The sequence below is a fragment of the Bactrocera neohumeralis genome, chromosome 5 (assembly GCF_024586455.1).
Source record: "Bactrocera neohumeralis isolate Rockhampton chromosome 5, APGP_CSIRO_Bneo_wtdbg2-racon-allhic-juicebox.fasta_v2, whole genome shotgun sequence".
Taxonomy (NCBI): domain Eukaryota; kingdom Metazoa; phylum Arthropoda; class Insecta; order Diptera; family Tephritidae; genus Bactrocera; species Bactrocera neohumeralis.
Window position 1 is genome coordinate 35,841,461 of NC_065922.1, and position 25,571 is coordinate 35,867,031.

At 35.8% G+C, this 25,571-nt stretch overlaps 1 protein-coding gene and 1 long non-coding RNA gene across 13 annotated transcripts in view; one reads left to right on the forward strand and one right to left on the reverse strand.

Annotated features, from left to right (window-relative positions):
* Window positions 1–14,702, reverse strand: part of LOC126759867 (frequenin-1) — a 107,280-nt gene extending 92,578 nt beyond the window's left edge. For 2 of the 6 annotated variants that reach the window (XR_007667095.1, XM_050475035.1), the window contains exons 1-2: window positions 14,487–14,702; window positions 12,561–12,886 (exon numbers count right to left, since the gene is read on the reverse strand). The gene's annotated coding sequence lies outside the window, so the exon portion shown is untranslated. The remainder of the gene's footprint in view (window positions 1–12,560; window positions 12,887–14,486) is intronic. The other 4 variants (XM_050475036.1, XM_050475039.1, XM_050475037.1 and 1 more) reach the window with 4 other exon arrangements.
* Window positions 1–25,571, forward strand: part of LOC126759875 (uncharacterized) — a 565,378-nt gene that overhangs the window by 399,760 nt on the left and 140,047 nt on the right. The gene's annotated exons all lie outside the window — the stretch shown is intronic.

Sequence of the window (25,571 nt, forward strand, 5' to 3'; positions counted from 1 at the left end):
CTGCTTCTTTTCCTCTTTCGCTGTTTTTCTGCCATCTTTCGTTTGATCAAAACCAAAAAGCGTCCACTCACAAAATATTTGTCCAAGACTCTGTAAACTGATTCCACCTCGTTTTGGCGTGCTTTCATCATCGTAGTCGCTCTCATCATCTTCGTATAGTTCTTCCAATAGTTTTGGATCATTAAAGTTCAGTCGTCTGCCTTTGGTGCACTTGAAGGCTGTGGTTGGTGTCGTCGTGTACTCGTACTCATCTTGCATATAAATGCGTTGAATTGTAGGCCTCGGCGTTTCGGGTGTCTCATGTGCATTGCAGACGATAACTTTCTTCGCCAATTTTGCCAGAACTGCAAGCGCGCCAGTATTTTGCTTAGTATTCATAATAGAAATTTGAAGTGTTGATGTTAATAAACTGCACAAGAGCTAAACCAAAACTGCGCGGGTGTGATGAGTACACAACGACTGTTGAAACTATAATGAATATTTCACAGTTGCAGCGGCTATTTTATACTGATTACTTGACCTTCAGGCAATTGAAGTTATTTTGCACCTGCTCATACTGTAGGTAGGCCCTGCGTTTTGTACCAGCTTACAGGCCTTCGAAAGTATTGTTCGAGCGATTCGCAGGTAGCTTAACTTTTGTTCTTTGATTGCCAGCTCTTTGTTAGGCCAGGTATACATTTTGTTGTTGTAACGTTGAATGTAATATATTTACAAACATTCCTTTGTACTTGACAGGATTATTAATATTAATTATATGTTTAGTATATATGTACCAGCATAGGTCAACAAAGAAAAATTATTCAAGTTCATTATTACATTAATTCTTTCTTGGCAGTAGTAGTATTTATATTAAATCTCTGATCACATTTTAGCACAAAAGGGAAGGACAAAAGATATTCAACTAAAGTGCGGAAGTGAAAATATTATTATTCTAATGCACGTTGCTATTTATGGCTTGGCTCAAAGATTCATGAGTGTTTGCGATCGTTTAAATTGTTTATTATAGCCTGAACACCAGAAGGAAACGTCGGAGACCCTATAAAGTATATATTTAAATGATCAGTATGTTGAGCTGAATCGATTTAGCCATGTCCGTCTGCTGTGTATATACGAACTAGTCCCTCAGTTTTTAAAATATCATTTGGAAATTTTGCAAACGTCATTTTATCTTCAAGAAACTGCTCATTTGTCGGAACTGACGATATCGGACCACTAAAACATATAGCTGCCATACAAACTGAACGATCGGAATCAAATGCTTGTATGGAAAATTTCTGCATTTGACAAAATATATTCACGAAATTTGGTATAAATTATTTTCTATTGCAACAATATAATCTCCGAAGAAATTGTTCAGGTCGACTCACTATAGTATAAAGCTGCCATACACACCGAACGATCGGAATCAAGGGCTTGCATTGGAGACTTTTTCATTTAACGAGATATATTCTGCAGATTTGTCGAAAAACCACTGGCTGGTTACGCCTTTAGATTTACTTAAACACATAGTTACTAAAAGAAATGCACCTGTGAAGGGTATATTAGCTTCGGTGCAGCTGAAGGTTAGCGTTTTTCTTGTTGTATATTGATTCTGTTCGAATACCGATTTTATGCTGAAAGTACAAAGAACATTCTAGAAAAAATTTAAAAAAACTACACATTTTTAGATTTATTAAACAAAGCCGATTTTATGGAACACAAATCCGGTTCATGTTTGATCAGATGATATGCAACTTTTTAAGTAAATCCTCATAATAAGAAAGCTTAAATAACATTTCACAGAAAGCTCGCCATTTTTATTACTAATTTTCTTTTTAAAAACATGCCCTTTAATATTATATCCATACTTTATCTGTGGAAGATGAAATTAACATAACAGGTCAAACGCAAATCCCCCGGCCTAATACATAGATGACGCTACTAAAAATTAATCTTGAATAAAAAACAAATTTTGTCAAAAAATATATTTTACTATTTTAGGTGGGGGACTATTCAATTAACCTGTTATGTTATATCAAACAATTTTTGAGAAATATTGTCAAAGGTGGACCGCCCTCAAAACGCCATTGACCAAAAACCTATAAAGCGCCATAACTAAGCACTAAATAAATAAAGAACCGTAATTCTGCGCAGAGGATCACAGTAGCAAGGGGCACCTGTGGATGAAAAACTTAGAAAAAGTGGGCATGGCTGGGCTTAATGATTATATATTTCAAACTATTTTAGCTAAAATAACCAAACTCCTTCAAAATAAATCTCTTAAGAACCTTTACCGACTGTATAAAAATGAATGAAATCACATATCTCGGAACCCGCCCGACCAAATTTGGTACGTGGGATTCTTCCTATATTCTTATGTTACAGTGCGACAATCAGACTACAACACACCTACTTCCCACATAAAACAATTCTAAATACCATTTGATTCGTTTACTCTCGTATACTAGTACACAAACCAAGAATTAATTAATAGAATAGGATAAAATTTTGCAGTAGTAATTCTTTTAAGTTATACCACTTTAGGAACAAAAATCGCTCCTTAGACCTACTACCGATTATGTGGAAAATAACGGTCAATGTGTGAGATATAAAATTGAAATTCAGAGAGAATCCTTTTCTGACAATAGTAAGTCTGTGTGTCGAAACCAGCTTGAATCGGGTCAATACTTCCCTAATTTCCCATATACCTATTACAACGATTTTCGAACTTCAAAGTGAATTTATACCGCATATATTGGCCAACATGTGAGTTATCTCAATGAAAATTGGAGAGCATGTTTTAATAGTGTAACTTTTTGAGATAATGAAAAAGGATAAATCTTTTTTAATAGTTTTTAGTTATAAACATTTTCAAATTCAATTTAATTCAGCCTTATTCGTAACAAACATTCTAAAAGTATCATCGGAAAACATGTCAAAATGATTATACGGATACATACATATGTCCATAATATTTTGTACATGAATTTTGAACACAGGCTTTTGAAATATAATTTTTGTATTTCTGAATTCTATTGAATTTTAATATAAAGAGATAAGAAGTATCCTATATCAGTTCCCTGATTCTAAGCTACCTCTCCACCAATTTTCAGCGAAATCGGTTCAACCGTTCTTGAGTTATTAATAGTGTAACTAACACGACTTTCTTTTATATGTATATATACTAGTAGATATATGTAATTGCTTGGATTCCGATTCCGAAAACTCGCTTTTTAATTTATTAATTTTTTTAAATTTAATTTTTAATTTAATTTCTACCTTTTATAGGATTTTTTAATTTTATTTTTACACTTTTTTGTAAATTTTTATTTTTTAAAGTGTTTTAACACCCGAACTTAGCCCTTTTACTTGTTTATTTATTAGTTTTTAAATTTTAGTTTTAATATTTTTTTATTTTAATTTTAATTAATTTTATTTTAAATTTCTTTGATTTTTTAATTTTTCTATTTTATTTTTTTTTAATTTTTTTTTTTTTTTTTTTGGTTTAATTTAAATTTTCATTTTTTTTTAATTTTTTTATTTGATTTTTAAATTTTTATTTTTTATTTATTTATTTAGAAGAGAAATAAATGTAAAGCACTTGCTGGCTGCTAGAACCTTCGGATTGATTAATATTTACAGATTAAATTATTAAATTTTTTTACTTAAGTCTAAAGTAAATTAAAGATTAGTTTGCACTTCAGTTACTTTTATATTAAATATTTAATTTGCATAAACTTTACAAAAAGATTAATGTTATTGCCATCTGTCTGAACGAGTAAGTCAGATGGTTTATTGTTACCAAAAATGAAGATTCTTTGTTGTTGTACGTGTGCGCAGTCAGCAAGGATATGAGGTATTGTGAGATCTTCAGAACCACATAAAGTGCATATGGGTTTGTTTCTACCATTCGAAAGGTGTCCATGTGTAGCAAGTGTATGGTCCAATTCCGATGCGTATGAATGTTTTTATATTTTTACAGGTGATGGTATTCCAATAATTTGGTTTTTGACCTAGTGGGTTGGAAAGTTTATAGTAGTGATTATGGTGTCTCCAATCGTTTATACAACAGTCCGAGGTGTGTAGTTTAACATATTTCTTAATATACTTTGTGGCAAAGTATGCTAACGTATGCAAAGGTTCTTTGTTTGCTTCTTTCGCTCGTTTAAGTTTAATTTATTTAACTTTAATTAGTATTAAAAGCACTTTTTTTGGTTTTAATTTTTTTTAATTTTGAAATTTTTTTGACTTTATTTTTTTATTTTAATTTTTTTTTTAATTTTATTTTATTTTTTTTTTTTATTTTTTTTAAGTTTAATATTTTTTAATTTTATTTAATTTTAATTGTAATACGTTTTTAAATATATTTTTTTTATTTCAATATTATATTCACATTATAGAGATTAGTAACTCTTTACTTAATATCAAGCTGAAGTTCATTAGAAAAACTACTGTTTTATTTGTCAAGATTTCTTCATGAAATTTGACATATAGTATTGTACAAGCTAGCGGTATAATCTCCAACTGTATATTTAAATATATGACATCGGTTCATACTTTCTGGTATTCTGGTCGTTATTAATAATCAAAATAATCACTTTCGCTCAACTTTTAAAATTTATTCTAAATTTTTCGTATAGTTAGTGAAATACGAAATAAAAAATGCGCGAACATTTCTCTTAGGCACTGTGTTTTGGAGTCGAAAAGTGCGAAAATTGCGATTTTTTATTTCAATAGTAAACATTGAAGAATAGTTTTCGAGATGCTTAAACGCTGACGCAAATACCTTAGAATATTATTTATAACTTTATTGCAACAAAGTTTTCAGCAAGTCATCATAGTAATTAATAATAATGTTCGGAACAAATAAACAAAATTTCACTTTTCTAAATTTAACGAAGACCTAAAAATTCTTCAAGAATCCTTCTTCGAATCATGAAAATACGTTTATACCTATAGCACTTTTAAGGTTATGCAGGCCACTAAATTTAATTACGCATAAACACTCAATCAATTCTCACAAAGGTGCTAACAAGCTATTCAGCCAGTACATAAAGTAAAAATTCACCGCAATTACAGTAAAAATAAAATTTTATATTCACACTTTTCACTTATTCGTTATTAGCATTAATCAGTTGTGTTCAGATATGCTTCGTAGAAGAGTAATTAACGGTTTTTATTGTTATTGTAATTTTTTTTTTCTAAAAAAAACAAAAAAAAACAGAATTATAGCTTTGCATTATTTTTAATTAGTTATTTTGAATAATAAATAAATTTGTATATTTCAGTTCTCGGTTTTGAGAATGAAAATGCGAAAACCTTGTATTGCGCTTTTGTACCGTTATTAAATAAAAAAAAATATATTTTTCGCTCAGTTTAATGTGGAAAAACAGTTCCAACAGCTTTGCACGGTAATTTATTTCCAACATTTTATCAAAATATCATATTTTCCACTTTTGCATTTTTATTAAAATTAAAATTTGCATAAAAGAAGTGAAAATAATTATTAGTTCATTTGAAAGCAAATTCAGATGCTCAGTCAAGTATGACTAAGCATTAGAGTGCAGCACAAGCAACACATTCACACAAACTAACAAAACAAACACTCATTACCAAACATTACGTATACGCCCTGCTGTGCGCCACAGGCGTGCTCTTCATAGCCAACGTTTATGCATAAAATTCAAATCGAACTGAATGTATTAATAAGCAAAGCAGAAAATAATTGAAAAACGTATATACTCACAGTATTATTTCATGATTAATAGCGGTTATTGATGAGAAATCTCTAGAAATTCATCGACGCGAGTGCGAAATGAAGGCATGAGTACCATATAAAAAGTACGTGGCTTTGATTGAAATCATTTTTCCTTCAACAACTAGCACATTCAATACACTTTCAATTGCTTGGCAAATAAGAATCTATTTTCTTCAAGAAGCCTGCAGCTGCAATGCTGCTCGAGTTAATAGTCTACTATAGCTAGTGAATAACTTTCGCCATAGTTGAAGTGCATTGATGGAGCTGGCGTGCGGTACATAAAGCGAGGCACATAAAATCAAACGAAATAGTTGAGATCATTCGATATCTGCACGAAGAGAAAAAGCACGAACTTGCATTAAATGCCGCTATAACGTTTAAGTGGTCAGTTTGGTGGAAAATTGCGAAATAAAATTTGAAGTACAGCCAATGGCCAACAACAGGTTGAATGGCGTAAACTTTGTCTCTACAAACTTTTAGTACAGTCAGCAAAACAAAGTTGTAGTAGTAGTTGCGGTGACCATAAAAGCGGCGAGATTGTGATGGAAATGTGTGATAGTAAATTTGTAAAATATAAAAGTTAATGCGCTGTCCATTCATTGCACATATTAGACTGCTGCATACTAAAGCAAAGCACTTTTTTGTTCGTATATATTTTTGTTAGCTTTAGCCAATAGCAAATTACAGTGCTTAAAATTAACAAGAAAAGATATTAACTTCGGTTGCACTGAAGCTATAATACCTTCATAAGTTCTTAAACGGAATTCATTACGATTGTTCGGCTTGTATGGCAGCTATATGCTATAGTGCTCCAATCTGAACAATTTCTTCAGAGATTACTTGATTGCCTTAAATAATGATCCAAGTTAAATTTCGTGAAGACATCTCTTGAAATAAAAAAATTTTCCATACAAGCACTTCATTTTGATTGTTCGTTTTGTTCGGCAGCTATATGCTATAATGGTCTGATATCGGTCATTACGACAAATGAGCAACTTCTTGGTGAAAAAAGGACAGGTGCAAAATTTTGGATCGATTTCTCAAAAACTGAGTGTATATACATATGTATATTTAGACAGATAGACGGCAGAGGTTATGAGTCAGTTCAACGTGCTGATCATTTATATATTTATTTTATGGGATTTCCGCCGTTTCCTTCTGGGTGTTATAGTAGGAGTTGTGTTTCGTTAGAGCAATGTCGGGCCACACACGTCTATACTGGCTTGCCAACAGCTCAGGTAGCACGGTTGGCAGGTTCTTATGCAACCACATTATATGTAGCTCAAATCTGACATTAAGTTATTACTGCTTCTTCCTGTCTACGGCGAATGGTTTTTCTGATGAAAGTTTTGCTTCAAGAGAAGCTTGTGAAAATCGACTAAGCCATTTTTTGCCAGGGTTGCTGGGGGATTGGCATCATGAAATAACTTATAAAACATCAACAAGTTAGAAAAACTCAAAAATCCACATTTTCTCAAATCTGTAAAGCCAATTATGAACAAGAATAAAACCAGGTTAAAAAAGTAAGTGCTTTAAATTTCTTAAATTAACTAAAAAGGATCTTGAAATGCTGCGAATAAACCAAAACTAATGGCCGAATATAATCAGTGTAAAGGTATTGATGAAATGCCTAATATCTGTGCCAGTAATATTGAAAATTTGATGTGTAAAATGAATTTGTAGTTTGCATATTTTTCAATTTAAGAAGATATTTACATGGTGAAAGCCAATCGGCGTTGTTTCAATAATAAGAATGTATTATCAGCATCCTATCCTAACTGCTTTTAGCTGACTATTGGACACTTCTTGAGTTTAATAGATGAAACAAAAGGGTGCTATTAAGTCCTTGAAGAAGATCATTTGTGAACAAGTTAGAGCTCAGAAAGTAAATTTTACTTGATGCTGTGTATTATTTTTACTAGTGTGTTGCTTAAATTTGCACTAAAATTGTCAATGTTTCATTTAATATAAGTTTTGAAATATTTTTATAAGCAGCTAACGACAGAAAGAGCTACATCTTTTATTATGTATGTCGAAATATTTTATTTTTGATACCATATTTTGCCTTCCATCATTTACGTTGTGTATTAAGGTTTGAATAATCTATTTAAAGTAATTAATATATTTTCACTCATGTTTATAAAATATCACATAATCTATTTTAACAACTGGGGTCTTCTACTCTTTTACGATTCTCTGCAAGAAATTAATATGTATGAAGAAATAAACAGTATACAGATTATTACTGTGTTAAGCTACCTACCAATAAAATTAACATCCTGAAGAGTTTAATGCCGACCAACAGCCCAGTTTTTTTTAAAACTCTTTCGGAAAACAAAGAAAAGCAACACCCTAGACCAAGCTGGAGATTCCCTTACATTGCAGATTATACATTAGAAGGAGTATTCCAAAGTAAACAAGACTTAAAAAAACCAGAACTAATGGTTTTTCGACAAAATAAATTTATTTTATTCAAAATAGTCTCCTTCTGCTTCAATACAGCTTTTTGCACGGTCCTAAAGCATGTCGAACGAGTGTTTTAGCTCGTTGGCCGGTATGGCCGCCAGTATGCCGGTGCAAGCCTTTTGAATGGCTTCTACGTCTGCATAACGCTTTCATTTCATGGGCAAATACATTTTTCCGAAAAGGAAGAAGTCGCAGAAGTGCCATATCAGGTGAATACGTGGAGTGGGTAATAGTTAAAATGTGATTTTTGGTCAAATAATCGGTTTAATGATGTCCTTCAAATGTTGGATTCTGAGCAATTTTTGAAGCTCATTTTTGCACCGATAACACAACTGATACTTAAAACGCAATAACTTCACTTCCAATCTATGAAATGTCATGAAATTCTCACTGGACAATCGATAAAGATAGCACATTCTAACGCACTAATCGACAAATAGATGGCGCCACCAGGGGGGCACCTTGTATTTACTTTCCTTTTCAACAAATCAATCAACCATAGTCAGAATAAGCCAACGATATGGTTTTGGTCTCTACAACTAATTAGCTCAACACTAAAGTGTTTTTAATTTGATTCTCTTAAAAGAAAGTTTCTCAATGGATCTCTAAATATACCAAAATGTTTAATAACTAAAATTTTGATTGAAAACCTTTATATGGCTTTGAAAGATTTTCATATGAATATACATATATATGCATATATGTATAACTATACTTATATACGATAAATAAACCAAATATAAACTAATTTTTTTTTTTTTGGATATATGTACATATGTGTATATTAAGATGAGCCAAAAAACTAACCTATCGAATTTGTGGTTTACTGTAAAATGATCTTATTTACATCCCAGGGGAGCGTTAAGATACAAAAGTGTTTGTGGAGAACATTTGATGTGAAGGAGCCTTAATTTTTTCTGTTGTTGGTTTTGTTGGTTGGCATGACATCTGTAAAATATATTCGATAACCTCGCAACCGTTAAACAAACAATTTTTTTACTTTCCCATTTAAAATTATTATTTCATTTTCACAAAAAGGGTTCCTTTCATACCGGTACACATGGTCAAAGGAAACAATATCCCTGCAAGGCAGGATTTTTAGCTTAATTTAAAAAAAATTGATGATTTTCAAAGTTTGCCATCTATCGGGTGATTTTTTAAGAGCTTGATAACTTTTTTTTTTAAAAAAAACGCATAAAATTTGCAAAATCTCATCGGTTCTTTATTTGAAACGTTAGATTGGTTCATGACATTTACTTTTTGAAGATCATTTCATTTAAATGTTGACCGCGGCTGCGTCTTGGGTGGTCCATTCGGAAAGTCAATTTTGGGCAACTTTTTCGAGCATTTCGGCCGGAATAGCAAATTTCTTCGGAAATGGTCAAAGCTGGAATAGTTGCTGGCTTATTTCTGTAGACTTTAGACTTGACGTAACAAAAAATAGTCTAAAGGCGTTAAATCGCATGATCTTGGTGGCCAACTTACGGGTTTTCTTGAGATAATTGTTCTCCAAGTTTTCCCTCAAAATGGCCATAGAATCGCAAGCTGTGTGGCATGTAGCGCCATCTTGTTGAAACCACATGTCAACCAAGTTCAGTTCTTCGAACGATAGCGCTCGCCATTCACCGTAACGTTGCGTCCAACTGCATCTTTGAAAAAATACGGTCCAATGATTCCACCAGCGTACAAACCACACCAAACAGTGCATTTTTCGGGATGCATGGGCATTTCTTGAACGGCTTCTGGTTGCTCTTCACCCCAAATGCGGCAATTTTGCTTATTTACGTAGCCATTCAACCAGAAATGAGCCTCATCGCTGAACAAAATTTGTCGATAAAAAAGCGGATTTTCTGCCAACTTTTCTAGTGCCCATTCACTGAAAATTCGACGTGCCCAAAATTGGACTTTCCGAATGGACCACCTAATACGCAGCCGCGGTCAACATTTAAATGAAATTATCTTCAAAAAGTAAATGTCATGAACCAATCTAACGTTTCAAATAAAGAACCGATGAGATTTTGCAAATTTTATGCGTTTTTTTTAAAAAAAAAGTTATCAAGCTCTTAAAAAATCACCCGATAGATAAGGTTACCAAAACCGTTGAATCTCTTTTTGGACAAATATTTGTCCTTTATGTTACCCAACAACTTCTAGAAGTGTATCATCTCATAGATTGACCAAGCGTATTGAGCTCACCACAAATTTATTAAGACGTCAAAATTCAGCCTTTTTGCTAAATTCTTCAAAGATTTGTCTACCGAGATATTTCAATCTCAGTTTGGCAAAAATCGGGCAATAGAGGAGAAAGTAAAATGATTCCAACTCGCTTTCCTTCATACAGATTTACCGTTATAGTAAAGAATATCCATTAAAATATTTATTCACACAGCATGTATACATAAAAGATAGTGAATAGTAAGATGAGTAAAAACACGAAAATTTTTTTCGCTTGGTATTCTGAAGGATAGGTTCTTAGACACCCAGAAAAAAATCTCCAAATATCAGCTCTCATTGGTCCTCCGCACAGTGGCATTTCGGCGGAAAAAATAGGATTTTTCCACTTTCCAATTTCAAAACTTTAATGATTTTGTTTTGTAAAGAAATATTTGGATAAGAAAAATTCAACAAGTTTTTTTATAAAAAGTGATATTTTATAGTTAAAAAAAAAAAAAACAGAAGTCGACGGAAAGTTATTCAATAAAATCAGATTAAAATTATTGTCCAAATAAAGTATTTTTTGTGTGTGTAAGTTTATAGCTATGGCTTTCCTTTTATTTTTTTAGTGAAAATATAGCACCTGCTTGTTTATAAAAAAAAAATTATTGAAATTGGCAAAGTAAGCTAATTTTTATAATTTTTCAAAAATTATACTAAAAAATATCAACTTTTCATTTTTTGATGGAAAAAAACTTTATGTGCTTTGCCTTGCTATAAAAAATGAAAGTTCCGAGTCTGTACTTTCAATTAAAAAAAAAAAACAACCGCCAATTCCGTCCCTTTTAGTAACATCATTTTAATTTCAAAATACTGATGTCTTCAACAGACTTCTATAACTTCGGATCCTTACATAAGTAGCTTAAGGCGTCATTCGAACAAAATTTCCTTAGAACTAGATCCCATTGTTAAAGATATGCATTACATATAACACACTCACATATTCAATTAAAACATTGCATATTATATTGGATTTTTATCAAGGAAAGGTTCATATAAATAACGTCACTTTGCGTTAAGTTGAATTTTTTTTCATCAGGAGAACTCAGTTAAGAAGTGTCCCGAATTTCAAGTCCCTAGGTCCAAAAATACAAATTTTGGCAATTGCAGTTATATGGGAGGTGGGTGTGGCAGTGGGCGGTTTTCCAAGATTTTTTCAAAATTTCTTAATTTAGTCCAGAGAAGTGTTTCTGCAAAGTTTCATTGTTGTACGACCACTCCTTCTATTTTTTTCCAAGAAATGTATGGAGCGGTGCCACTGTGCTCCGCCTTAAAATTTTCTTTTTTTTGCTTATTATCAGATAGAACATCTAAGGAAGCGCTAATTTCGGGTGTAACCGAACATTTTATACTCACACAACTTGCAAAGATGAAAGCCGAGCAAAATTCAATTCAAATTTCAATAATATATTTAACAGATTGACCGATATTTTCGGTAAAAAGTTCGCAGCAAGAACTGGTTCCACATATTTGGTACCTAGAGGCTTCAATTGTTTTGATCCGATTTCGACAATTTTTGAACATAAGGTGGCACAACTCAAAGGCACAATTAGAGAGTTGTATGCCGTTATATTAATTACTTCTTGATTTGTATACCGGAAAATGAAAGAATCAGATGAAATTTAAAATTTAGTATTGCGATTAAAAAAAATAATTAAAAATAGTCAATGACTTATAATCGTGGTACAGGAAAGAGAGTGGCGTCATATTCAGAGGCATAGTTAGTGTGAGAGCCTAAAATTGATGATTTTGAGAACTAAGCAACACCATTCTCTCATTTGTTTTAAAAGTGCAACAGTTATATGGTGAATAGGCGTGGTTTTGTCTAATTTCCTGCATTTTCGCGCTGTAATGTAGGAAAAGCAGGATAATATTATCTAGCGAATTTGCTTGAAATCGGTTGAGCAGGTACTGAGTTATGGATTTTCACCTGTTCAGGATATAAAAATTAGTATATTTAAAATAAACGATTTTCAGTTCATTGTAAGTGAACTTCCTACGAAAGACTTTGTTGTAATTCTGAGTTGTTATAAAACTTTTAAATTAGTATAATTGTATACATTTTGTTGAAAATGAATTAAATATTTTTTACCAGATTTTTGGTTAATTTTTGCCAAAACTTTAAGGTAGTGAAAGTACTCACCATGTCGACATGTTGTTCAATTTAATTCCACGTACAGTTTACGGCGTTATTTGTGCACTTTTTCTATGAAATTTATTTTGTACCAAAATCCACAAAATGGTGACAACAATAATAACAACAATTTGTTTTTCACTGATTTTGTCACAGGCGGCTCATAAGCCTTTAAGCTGGTAACTTTTATTCGATTTGCATGAAAGCGGATTATGCGTTTTTCTTTCCTTGTTTATTATTTGGTTTTTACTTTTATATTTTTGTTGCTTTTTTTTCTGTTTTAAACAAAGCGCAAAAGTTTTGGGCTGCCAGAAGAAATCAGGCGCAGCTGCAGGCTGAATATTGAAAAAATATAATTAATTAGAGTAAATAAATGGTGAAATATTAAATATTTGTATAGATTCTATTTATTTACTATTTTGTTTATTTTTATTATTTTAATTAAAAAAAAAATTTACAAAACCAAAACACTTTGAGTAATTTTCTGTAACACTGCAGCATTTGTGCCGCAAACTTTGTTGGTATGCGCGGCATGCAGCGTGCCGCGTGCGAGGGGCGGTGGCAAGGTGAGCAGGCTTTTTGTGCCCGCTTGGCGGCTAGCGTAAATATGCCGAACATGGCAAAAACAAATGCACACTTTGTTTACATAATCTCCATGGCTGTTGTTGTTGTATAACGCTATGCAGACTATGTGGCCAAAGGACCGCTGACACTGTTAACAAGCGCTCGCTGCAAGGGTCTTGTTGTTTTACGGTTTGTTATGCTTAGCGCGCTTTGTTATTTTTGGGGCAAAGCCTTTACGGCATTACCGTTATGTACATGAATACTTTTGGTTGTTGTCACTGTGCGGTAGAGTGCATTTTTGTAAGCGGATTATTTTTCACAATTTTTTTCGTTGTTTAAATTTTTTGAAGAAAAAGTTTATTTCTCATTTACATTTTTTTTTATTAAAATGCGATTTCGTGGACTTTTTCAGTTGTGTGGAATTTTTTTTTATTTTTCCGATTTATTTTTAGTTTATTTTTTCGATTATTAATTAATTTTTATGGATGTTTTGAGGCATTCTCACCCCAATCAGCTTCGCTCATGAAATATCTCAACAAACCACTAACTCAGCGCTTCGGCGTGCGGTGGGCAGCGAAGGGGCTGTCCAAAAATGGAACGTAAAAAGCACAAATGGCAAATGCCAAGTGGCAAAAAATTTGGGTCAAATTTCATAAATTGTCAGAAAAAGTAACGGCGCTTACAGTTCAAGCGGAAAAGCGAAACGAAAATGTAGCAAGGAAAAAATGAAACAAACCGAAAAGGACGCAAAGCCCAACTAACTGCACACTTTCACACGCTTACAGATAGCCAGGAGGCGTATATTTTATGACTTGCCAATGCTAGCCACAAATAAACGCACACGCAAGGCACGCAAACATGCTACACACACACACACATACACATGACATGCCCATCACTTGGCGCTAGCGTGCGTAGCGTGTCCTTAAAATCACATGGCGCGCATAAATACATATATAAATATATATGCTAGGCAGACTAACAGCGCCACAATTTACATTTATGACCAGCGGGTGGCAATGCGGCGCAAGAAATCGAAATAAATAATAAATAAAATACACAAAATTCGTGATTGTCCATATTAAACTTATATGAGGCATGAACACTTTAACTGTTCGAGTTTAAATTTTGTAACTAAAAATATAGAAAAACATGAAAATCAAGTTTATTGCCATGAACAGCTTTATTGGTAGGCACTTAATTTTATTTTTGGCTGCCTGAGCAACTGTCAACAGCTGCATGTGGCATTTTACACACGCACACCTGCATTTATAATATATGGAAATATTTTTACTTGCCACACACACAAACGTGTAACACACACAGTTGCCACAAAAAAATATTTATTTTAGTAATTTTTATATAAATTACAAATTTTAATAACACTTTTGCTTATGCCTCCATTATTGGCCGCAGCATGCGCACACACACCTACACACAAACACTGTTATCTCACTTCATAAAATGAACTGTCCTTATGTCCTTTGCTTGCTCGCTGCAAAATGTAACAAAGTGAATCGTTTTAACGGCACCGAATCAACCGCGCTACGTTGCGTATGTTTGGCGTTTGAAAATACGACTGAAAGATGTGTAGGGAAATGCGAATGAAAAGCTCTTACACGAGCAGGCTCACACGCATACACTCGCGCACACAGACCCAACACACCGAACAGCTCACAGGCGCAGGAGACCGCCGCTTGAGTGAGAATCGGCACTGAAGTACTCGCAAGTAACGGCAGTAAGTCACGGAGTGACTCAAGTTCAACAACTCAACTGCCACGGCACCAACACAAGCATACTTAATTGGTAGTAACAACAAAAATTCCTACTTCTGTATAACGCATTGGGTGAGCAAGTGTACCCTGACGTTTGCACGAGTTCAAAATATCAAAAATAGCACTTCCCTTCCTTTGTTGTAGTCTACTTTTAGGCGCCAGCTTGCTGTTTGCGCGTTTTTCACCATGTCTGCGAACTTGCGTGTGGCTGCTTATTTGTAAGTATGGTGAATTGTAGCTCAGCTCACCAAATAAGCAAAATCAGCGCCGATTGCACTGTGCTGACATGCATGCTTTCATACATTTCGTTAATTCAAACTTGATGCTTGTGTAATTATCTTTCTTATTGTTGTTAGTTCATGTATTTATTTTGTATTATTTATTGTTAGCAATATTTCTTTTCAAGCACTTAATTGTACGTGCATTCTTTGTGGTTTTCTAACTAACTCTTTGAGTTCGTTCCAAAATAATCTTATTAGATCTTGAAATATCTTAAAGAAATCTGTGAACAGAAGCACTAAAATTGTTTCAGGGAAGTCTAAGTAGTTTGATTTTGTCGAAAATCGGTGTTTACAACCACTCATACTAAGATTCAAGATTCTAACATGTCTATTGAAAAGTCCCCGGCCTCATATATAGATGGCGCTAATAGAATTAAATTTAACAGCTGTCGGATCATTAGTTTGTGAATTATATAATATCATATTTTGATAAATTATTGCTTTTTGAAGGAAAATATACAGTTGAAGTGCAAAAACTTGGCACAGTAACGAGTTTCCGGACACTGCCCCAAGAAAAGCAACCGTCAAGGATTGCTATGCTAAGTGAAGTGGTGGTGAAATGAGCACCGCAGTCCGTGAACGCAGTGGACGCCCAAAAGAGGTTGTTACCGACGAAAACATAAAAGAAAATATCAAAAAAACCACAAAAAATGTTTGGTTGAACGTAAAGTGAAGTTGTTGGAGATAGCAGGCACTCTAAATCTAGAGATATCAACTGAACTCGCACATCCTATCATTCACGAATATTAGGGTGTAAGAAACCTCTATGCAAAAAAGATACTGCACGAGCTTACTTTTATCCAAAATCAAGGACGAGTAGATGATTCGGAATAGTGTTTGGAGATGTTCTAGCGTAAGAAACCAGAGTTTTTGCGTCAACATGTGTGTCCGAAGTCTAATCGACCCTCATCCCAGTGAACTGTACATGATCTGTGCCAAAGCGTGGAAAGACGCCACAGCCGGTTGGCATGGTTATGGCGGCGGACTTTTCAATTGATCTATTAAAAGATGTCGCAGAGAAGAAGGCATTCGAATGTGAAAAACCGTCCCGACCGACCTTCTGTCTGTCCGTCCGTGTAAGCTGCAACTTGAATAAAAATTGTGATATATTAATGAAAGTAGTTGGTAAGCGTATTCCATGGCAAAAAAGAAAGAAAAGATTCGTTTATGGACGTAATCGGACCACTGCCACACCCCCAAAACGCCATTAATCGAAAATGTATACAGCACAATAAGAATTGAAATGTGACACAAGGCATTGCAATAATAAGGGGCACCTGTGGACAATTTTTTTTTTAAAAAGATTGCTGTGGTCCCGCTTTCTAATAAGTAAATGTACCGGGTTCCGGACAAACCCTACTAAGACTGATTTTCTTCCGCCGCGGCTGTACTTCGGAACGTGCGCGCACCGACTGGATTCGGTAGAGGGCGTTCCTAGTTAACAAACGAGCGGCTGGTCAGTTGTCTTCGAGCACCTGGAGAGTCAAGACAAACTTTTTCGCGCGACGTGTTTTTGTAAGAGGTGCAAACAGAAAATACAGCGTTCATTAGAGCAGAGGTACGCTATTAAATTCTGTGTGAAACCTGCGACAGAGACGTTTGATATGAGCAGGCTTACTAAGAAGTTGCTTTAGCAAGAAGTGCTGTGTTTCGGTGGCACCAAGCCTTTTTGGAGGGCCGGGAAGAGGTCGCTGATGAAGACCGGAAGAATGAGGAAATCCGAAATGAAAACGATACTCATTGTCTGTTCTGACATCAAAGACATCGTCCACCATGAATTTGTTCCTCCTGGACAAACCGTCATCGCCAAGTTTTACATGGAAGACCTCTAGAGATGCAAACGAAGGCTCAATCGGGTCCGACAAGAGATCACAGCCCATTGGAAGTTGCCGCTTTCTTGCTACCTAACCAAGGACACGGCATCCTAACGCTTCCGCAGCCGTCGTACAGCCAAGATGTGGCCCCCCGGACTTTCAAGCAGCATGCACCTCGGCTCTCAAGGCTATTCCGGAGAGTCCCTTCCGAGATGCCTTGATAGCGCTGCAAATGATAACTCTGTCCACTCCCCATATAACGGTGCAGTTAAAAACTACTAAAAGTGCGATCATTCTTTGACTAAACACGTTAGAGACGTGCAATTGTACACCCGATATGGTATCAGAGAGCTTAATGGGAGCCTCCCACTTTTAGGTAAAATCCCATATCTCGAGACCCGCCTGACCGATTTCAACTAAATTTAGTATTTGGCATTCCTTTGTTACAGTGCGGAAATAGGCGAAATTGGACTAAAACCACATTTACTTCCCAAATAACAAAATTTTAAATTCAATTTGATTCTTTTACTTTCCAATACACAAATCAAGAAGCGTTTAATGTAACGGGATAATAATAATTTCTATAAAATATTCTTATGTACAAAAATTGTCCGAATCCAACCAAAACTCTTCAAGCCCTTAGGTCCCGAATATGTGAACCTCAGTATCTGTAGTTGATTTTTAACCGAAAGTATCGGCGAATGTATTCAAATTCAGAGAAAATCCTTTCCTGATAATCATATGTATGTGGATCAAAAATGGGCTGAATCGGGTCCATACTTCCCTGTGACCCCATATACCTAATATAAAAACTTCCCGTTGACTTTATACCGCATATATCGGCCAATATGGGGACTATCTCAATAAAAATGAAGAAACAGTGTATCTTTGTGCCTAAAATAGATAAAATTGTGCGAAACCTTGACTTCTCTAGCTCTCATATAACTAATATCATGATTTTCAAATATACGGCTGACTTTGCTCCATATGATTGTATGCGAGGTATCTTAATTAAACCCAGGGAACTTTTTTTTTAGTATGTGTCATGTTAATAGTATGCGGTATTGGCAAAAATAAATACAGTTCAAACAAACTTTATGCCGAATATGTCGGAGTATATCTATATATAAAATTGCTTCCGATCCTCTGGTTGGCATTTTATACCTAAAGACATTTCCCTGTCTTCGATTCCTGCAAACTGGAAGAGTATAAAATGTTCAGTTGCGACCAAACTTAGGCCTACCTTTCTTGGTATTTTTAGGTTTTATCCACGGAGAGGACCGGAATCACTGTAGCAGTGGATGCCCTTTTTTTAGCTCACATATAACTCAAACAATATTTCATTTTTTTTTTCGTAAATTTCAGTGTGTATCCTTGAATCATATATGAATATACCCAGAAAATTTATCGATATAGTATTTTTTTTTTTTGAATAGCCATAAGTAGATGTTTTTTCAACTGTCACGCCAGATGCACCCTTCAATAAGTGTAATATTAAATACATTTTCAAGTAGTCTACCTAAGGGTTAATCGACCACATGTCTTGAACTATTCAGTGACATTTTCTGGAACAAGTTTCAACCATCTTAGCTCTAGCTTGATATTGGTAGCGCAGAAGGACAGTTCCAGTTTAATAAAGCTAACATCGTCCCTAACCACCTTTTTTGTTACACACTCAACCAGGATTAAATATTCTTGTCTTGTCTATACCAGAAATATTTGTAGAATCTTAACATGAACGGACGTGGGCGGGCATCGTTGCACTGTATAAGCGATTTTTCAGAGTTTAGTTTTTTAGTATTTGGTATAGGCAAGTATAGACAGTGTTATTGCCTGTTTTGTAATTAGTTTCAAGGCCATTGCCAGTAAAGACAATGTCAAAGTTAAAAATGGTTAGTTATTATAACAAACTTTTATGCATATTTTCCCGGAAGAGCGCTTGGTTAGCAGTATCGGGCGTGATTTATTGGTACTGCTATTGCAGTTAGCGATCGAGACTTTTTTATGCTTCATTTGGTCCAGGTACGCGATCGCGAGTGTCGGTAACATTAGGTGTAGAACAAAATGTCTCCACTACGGAGGAGAGGAGCAAAGCTTCTCGCAGGTAGTGAACACCCGGAGCCTACAAAGATCACGGTGGAATCATATTCGGACGTTGATGGAGTGGGGCGATCTCTGAGGTCCCCGTTACGAAGAAAAACTCGTTCGGATTCACCATTGTTGGTGAAACCATGTCAAAGTGGAAGCGGGGCGGGCGTGACAATAAAAAACGTCGGTGCTAAAAATGTAGAAGAGAACAAAAAGTGTAGCGGGGTAAGGAATGGGGGAGAACAAAGGAGACTCTGTTCGTGAAAACAAGGGGGGCGATGTTGGTTAGTGCGGTAATATTCGGGGCGAAAAACTTTGAGGTTTCCACATAGAAGAAGCTCATGGAACTTGCCACAAAGCACGAGGCATTGCCTATAACAGTGAGAGAATGCCCATCTTTGAGGGGTGGATACCCTTAAGGGTGGTTCTGGCGGATCTTTCCTCCCAACGAGCAGAGCCATGGCGGCGATGTCGCCTTACATAAGCGTTTGAGGTGAAAGTTTCATCACATTCGACAATCTGGTTGTCAAAAAAGGGAATACGAGAATATGTTTGTTAAGGTTATAGAAGAATTGTGGAAATTTTGGGTGGAGAAGAGTATAACGGTGTTCTATAAGCGGCGTTTTTTCCTAGGACGAAGGTACAGGGGGCACAAGCACAAGCCATACCTGCCCGTCCATCAGCTGTAAGTCCTTTCCAAATAAATAGTTTTACTAATACTAAGCCTTAAAATACAGTTGAAAAGATACCATAATACATATGTGTACACATTTTTGGAAAAATTTGCTTTTTCGGCCTTCCAACTGTATATAACTCCCTTCTAACCGTATTTAACCCCGGATACGCTTTGGACCTGGTGAGATCCAAACGGTTTCTTATTTTTGATGGTTTGAATGGAGAAATATGCAAAAGCATGTGAAAGTTCATTCCGGAATAGTTTAAGGCCATTTGTAAAAACTGGATTTGGATGGATATTTTCCAAGTGAGCTGAAAGATGCGTTGGTTTTTGATCCCTGCTGTGTGATCCCTATTAAAAATGTTTTTTTTTTAACTCCTTCTCGAGGCTACAATTGTCTTAGGGGAAATTTTATGTCGTAATACGTGTTTTGAGCAATGTTTGCTCAGATTCGAGACCAAGCTGCGTTGACGCGCGTCCTTTCAAGTATGTCACATCCGTATACTCAGAGAACTGAATAACTCGATCACCAACACAGGGTTCAATCGATTTCATAGCTTAAAGGTCAATGATCGAAATGCAACTTTACTGAGCGATGGCCAACTTCAAAGACTTTTTGGCAGTTCAATTAACTAGGCAGCACCTGTGTGTTCCATTCACATACCTGAATATGATTCTCTAAAGTAGAGAATGTGTTCTTCTACTGTGGAATAAATATCAAGATTTCCACCTTTAAATTCCACTGATTTTGCAAGATCCACACAATTCTGTTCTACTAATTTTAGAATAGAAAAAATCAGTGAAATTTATGTAGATCCTCTCTCCTTTACATTATGAGAAGATATTTCTTCTCAAGCAACTTCACTTAATGCTTCTGAAATCCTATGCGGCTTATGTAGTATTTTTACTGTCAGGCATCGGACATTCTGTCTAAATATCTTCTTTCATAGCTCCAACGTTGACGACTATTCTGTTGAAACTGAACTAAAATAATCAGAATGTTTTATTTATCAGATCCACTTTTTAGTTCAAGTAAGTAAGAAAAACAAGAAAGGAAGGGCTAAGTTCGGGTGTCACCGAACATTTTCTACTCTCGCATGATAAAGTGATAATAATTTACATATTTTTTTCATTTTGCTGTAAAATTAATTAGATTAGATCAATTTGTGTACTTTGAGTATTGAATTGTATTTTCATTTCCTAATGTATACATTATATACGTACAGAGAAGGCATCAGATGGAATTCAAAATAGCGTTATATTGGAAGAAGGCGTGGTTGTGAACCGATTTCACCCATATTTCGTACATGTCATCAGGGTGTTAAGAAAATATTATATACCGAATTTCATTGAAATCGGTCTAGTAGTTCCTGAGATATGGTTTTTGGTCCATAAGTGGGCGACGCCACGCCCATTTTCAATTTTTAGAAAAAGCCTGAGTGCAGCTTTCTTCTGCCATTTCTTCCGTAAAATTTAGTGTTTCTGACGTTTTTTGTTAGTCGGTTAACGCACTTTTAGTGATTTTCAACATAACCTTTGTATGGGAGGTGGGCGTGGTTATTATCCGATTTCTTCCATTTTTGAACTGTATTCGGAAATGCCCGAAGGAAACGACTCTATAAAGTTTGGTTAACATAGCTGTAATAGTTTCCGAGATATGTACAAAAAACTTAGTAGGGGCGGGCCACGCCCACTTTTCCAAAAAAATTACGTCCAGATATGCCCCTCCCTAATGCGATCCTTTGCGCCAAATTTCACTTTAATATCTTTATTTATGCCTTAGTTATGACACTTTATAGGTTTTCGCTTTTCGCCATTTTGTGGGCGTGTCAGTGGGCCGATTTTGCCCATCTTCTAACTTAACCTTCTTATGGAGCCAAGAAATACGTGTACCAAGTTTCATCATGATATCTCAATTTTTACTCAAGTTACAGCTTGCACGGACGGACGGACAGACAGACATCCGGATTTCAACTCTACTCGTCACCCTGATCACTTTGATATATATAACCCTATATCTTTTTTTAGTTTTAGGACTTACAAACAACCGTTATGTGAACAAAACTATAATACTCTCCTTAGCAACTTTGTTGCGAGAGTATAAAAATTATAAAAAGTAATTAAGGTGCGGTTGAAGCTTATCATACAAACGAAATTGAGACCTTTGTGGCCTTTTAAGCGCTATCTGCAATGATTATCAGAATGGACCTAAAAGTATGCTACAATCCACGAATAACTATGGCTATTGTCAATGATCTTGAAATTTTGCAAAAGTAAACTCATTTGTTACGGATTATTTATTTCACATGCTTAATTGAATAAATGAGTCGGTCTCATTTCTTAATAAATAACATACTATTCCTTTGAATTGCCTCAGATTCCTTTGAGGTTTCCATCAAGCCACATCAAATATGTAGTCAGAGTAGTATTGTATTTATTATTTCTTTTAAAGGTTTCTGAAATACCAAATTTGGGTTTGAGATTTTGACACTTTGGAGAACAAAAGATAACCCAAAGATTGTTGGGTAACGCTCTAAAGAATTTTAGTTTTACTGCAGCTGAAAATCGCTATGAAAAGAGAATCCATAGAACTGCGAAGTGAAAATTGCGTTTATGCTCTCTCTTCTCTATTAGGAGAAAACATTTCTTCTAACGAAGAATATTGTAGAAAAGCAGTTGGTTCAAATGGGTTAGGTGCTGACTTGATTTCTGTGGATTTCTATATTCCATTCCGTTTTCCCTTTTCGCGCTTGTTTTGCAAAGCCGCCAGTTTCGAAATTCTTACGTGCTTCAGTATAGAGTGGTTTTTCGAGCTTCCTGCCAAACTCCTCCAATTGATTTGGCAGAAATTGTAGGTCACTTTTCATTTGTTTTGGAATCCTTTATTGTAAGGGAACCTCGCTGTTTTGACTCACGTGAAGACACACTGCTTGATGCTCAGTGATAGTACCGAGCTATCTGCTTTTAATTTGGTTTTGGTTTTCAAAGGAAATAATGTCGGTACATTCTAAAAGCTCCTTAAAAATTTTAAGTTGAAATTTTAAAAGCGAATTTGCTTTTGAGTCGGGTTTGTCCACTTTATGTGTTTTATGTGATGGACATTTCTAGACACAGAAAAATTATAACTTCTTTATGCAACAACAGCGCGCCTTTCAATATCAATATAAGTTTTTTTCTTTTTAATTGCACCATTTACTATATATAATGCTTTCAATTGGGTAGGCCGTAAACTAATCCCAATGTTCCAGCTCAGACCTTATTTATAACTGGCTGGGATATACCGCTAATGTGACGATAGCCAAGGAAACCAAAAATTAAATTTAATTTATAAATTTATTATAAAATTTATGGCATACTTTAAGGGCAATCCTACGTTCCTCGACGCTTTGATGTTCTTCCTGAGGTAGTCTATCAAATTTTTTCAGTAAAGGGCTTATTGTTATTGTTGAAATTACATTGCATACAATTTTTTAACCTCCAAATACAACAAAATAACAATATAACGTTTGGTATCCTCTCCAGTGCATTTATTCTCTGTACCTTGTAAGAAACAAATATTCTGCTGGTGTTATAACGGTACATTGGCTTTCAAATTATTGTATTCTTGGAAACGACTTTGTCTCCTACGTAGTTTCAGATATTAGTGCGCAGTACGGCCATTTGCCATCTCGATTAAACCGCCTTTTCGTGAGAGGTATTGTCAAAACCACCTTCGATGTCATGAATTTCGACCACTTTTACTCTATCCAACGAACTTCGGATTTCTGAAGTTCCGAGTGATCTTTAGCGCCTCGATCTTATTTCGGGATCTATAATTTTCTTTTCCGTCTGCCGGGGTTGAGGGAAAATAGCCAGCGCCAGGCTATTTCTTATCAGCTGAACAAGGTGGGATAGTAAGACTTGTTCTCCCTGTTGCAGAAGTGCTGGAAACCAAACCAACTGTCTCCTCCCACTGAATTCAGCCCTAGCGTAGCCCGAAAGGTAGTCCAATTCGTGTTCCAAGGAATACCTTTTGGGCGGAGTTGGTTGACCTCTATTTCTAGCGCCAATCTTGTGATGCTGCTATGGATATTTCTCCTCGGGCCCCTGCCAAGATGAAGTCCATGGCCTGCAAAGCGAGTACATCCTGTGTTGATTTACCAATTGCAGAATTTTTGATTGATATCCCGACGCCACTGTTGGGTGTTGCTGGGAAAACTCCTGCAGCATGGGGCAAGGTACGACCAACTCCACTCACGTGTGATGCGCAGGTCGAAACACGTCGAGAAGTGATACTAGCCAGTGCAAGACATAGCTGATGTAACGTTTCGATGACGACGGTCTAACACACGGAACAGACTGTGCAAGGAACCAAGAGTTGCTGAATGGTTCTCACGCGAGGACTGGAGCGGGATGAAGATTACTGTCTGTTTGAACTAATATGGACCGTAGGGGTTCTTTGTTGGCCACTCTGGTGGAATACCGGCGCAGTGCGCGAACTTAGTGTAGATTACACAGCCGTAGAGACTAAGACCGCAGTAGTGCTTTGGAAGCATGGGATCATGTAACTCGAGGTCCACACCTAGTGTGTTTTAAGGCAGGAACAGGTCTTAAGAAAGCTCCATCCATTGGATGGAGCCTTTAGGCGTAGACGCAAGACGATGGTCGTTTTCGACGCCTTTTAGAACCCTAATCCCCTTTGCACGATAGCAACTTCTCGGACCTTTTTGCCCGTAATAAGCTCATCCACGACTTCATCGTAAGAGGGATAGAACTCCACCTTCAAGGCAATCTCTTGTTTTATCGAGATGAACCTTAGTATGCCCTACGATGGCCTCAACTATCCTAGTGCTTAGTCCGGCCTCTATCCATCTGCGTACACACTCTGTTTCTGTTTTATAGGCTGTGTTGTAAAAAGCGTCTTCTGTGCCTAGCATGGCATCACCTCTCCATTATCCAGTGAATTTTAAATTTCGATGGTTAACTGCATGCTGATTCTCATGTAAGGGTACAATATTCATGATCGACATATCGTGATCTACCAAATTTTTTTTTACGAGGAGGAAGCATCGAAAGCCTGAACCCCATTTCAATGTGGAACTTTAATCCAAACTAAACCTCCTACTGTCTTGCGCCGATCCCCCCGGTACCACGGTCAAGTATTACGTCGGGAGGAAGGTTGAGTATTACTCATACGTACGTGATGGTCCTAATGCGTTCATTTACTTGGCCCTACCTCTGTTTTTCTCATAACCCCCCTTGTATAGTACTTGTCACCAAACCGTGTCTGCTCCAGTCGTGGTTTGTGTGTCGCGTTTTAGTTGTTCGTTGCATACGCCAGCAGCTGTACACTCTTATTAAAGATTGTACCTGCTCGATTAAGTTCTGAAGCTCGAATTATTTTCTTTTGGTGTTGCTCAACGTCAGTTTACACAGCCGTATTAGTTTTGCGGGAATACCAAATTCAGACATCGCCGCATAAAGGCAGCTCCTTTTCGTGCTGTCGAAAGCAGCTTCGAAAGCTGAATGAAATTGGGTGCGTGTCGATTCTCCTTTTGCTAATTGCTATTCGAACTTCTTCACGGTCGGGTAATGGAACGTCTGCTCCATCGTCGTCGATTGAGGAATCGGGTTCGCCTTCTCCTGGCGTAGTACGTTCACTGCCATTCAGCAGGCTGGAGAAGTCTTCCCTCCATAATTTAAGTATGCTCTGGGCAACGGTCACTAGATCACCTTTGGGGGTTCTACAAGAGTGTGTTCCGGTCTTGAAACCTTCTGTTAGTCGCCGAATTTTTTCGTAGAATTTTCGAGCATTATCCCTGTCGGTCATCAAGCTTTTCATA